Raw genomic sequence first — 1,553 nt, 5'->3', positions numbered from 1 at the left:
GTGAATGGGATGAATTCATCTATAAAATGAAAGCAGATAACAGAATGGATTAAAACCAGAATCCAACAATACATTTTTTTACAAGAAACAAATGACTAGGTCTGAATCTATTATGTTTCAGCTGAAGAAAAAAAAAAAACAAATTTTAAAAAAACCCAAATGGATAGCAATCATGATCTCAGGTAAGGCAAAAAGAACCATAGACTTCATTAAAAGAAATAAGCTGGGGAAACTACATTTTGCTAAAAGGTACCATGGACGATATTGACATCAATATTAAACATATCTACCAAATGATATAGCATCCAAATTCTTTAAAAAAAAATTAAAGTAGTTACAGGAGGAACTAGAAAGCAAAACAATACCAGGAGGCAGGAAATAGAAAAAAAAAATATATACCTATCAGATTTCTGTATAAGAGAAGAATTTATTACAAAATAAGAGATGAAGATAATCATGGGATGTAAAAATGATAATTTCAATTCCATTAATATTAAAATTTTATTACACAAACAAAACCAAAACAGCCAAGATTAAAATGAAATAAGGAAATTGGGAATACAGTTGTGCAACACATTTCTCAGCATCTCATTTTCATCTATATAGAGAAATGAGTCAAGTTTATAAGAATATTGGTCATTCCCTAAGTGATAAAATGGTCAAAAAATATGAATGGACAGATTTTGAAAAAAAAAGAAGGAAAAGTTTTCTTACTCCTATGAAGTATTAATTAAGTTACTATTGATTAGAGAAACACATTAAAATAAAAAATGTTCCTCCTCCTCCAACACACTAACACATACACATTTATCAGATTGGCTAGTATGACAGAAAAAGAAAATGATAACTTTTGGAAGAAATACAGAAATATTGGGACATTAATACATTGTTCATAGAGTTGTGAAATGAAATCTAACCATTTTAGAGAGCAATTTAGAATTATGCTCCAAAGGCTATAAAACCGTGCATACTCTTGTATTCCAAAGACATCAGAGAATTTATGGGAAAGATTCTATATGTACACAAATATTAATAATGGTTTTTGTGATGACAAAGAGTTGGAAATTGATGGAATGTATTTCAATTAAGGAATGATTAAATAAATTGTAAAAGATGATTATGATAGAATATTATTATGCTATCAGAAATAATGAGCAGGTTGGTATCGGAAAAAACTGGGAGGGCTCATATCAAATGATACCAAGTGAAATCAGAGGAGTCAGGAAATGACTATAGAGCAAAAATATATAATGATCAGCTATGAATGATAATCTGCTATTCTCAGCAATACAAGAGTCCAAGAAAGTTTTTCAAAAGAAATCATAATAAAAACCCTATTTACCTCCAGAGATAAAAATGATGGAATCTGAATATATATTAAAGCATACTTTTTGTTGTTATTGTTTTTACTTTCTTTATTTTTCATCCTTTAAAAAAAACAGTCTGTGTTTCCTTTGGCTATATTGCTAATATGGAAGTATGCTTTACATTGTTGCTCATATTATATATATATATACATATATATATGTATGTATGTATATATATATATATAT

The sequence above is a fragment of the Antechinus flavipes genome, chromosome 2 (assembly GCF_016432865.1).
Source record: "Antechinus flavipes isolate AdamAnt ecotype Samford, QLD, Australia chromosome 2, AdamAnt_v2, whole genome shotgun sequence".
NCBI lineage: Eukaryota > Metazoa > Chordata > Mammalia > Dasyuromorphia > Dasyuridae > Antechinus > Antechinus flavipes.
The sequence above is the reverse complement of the archived record's forward strand: the minus strand, read 5'-3'. Positions refer to the sequence as shown.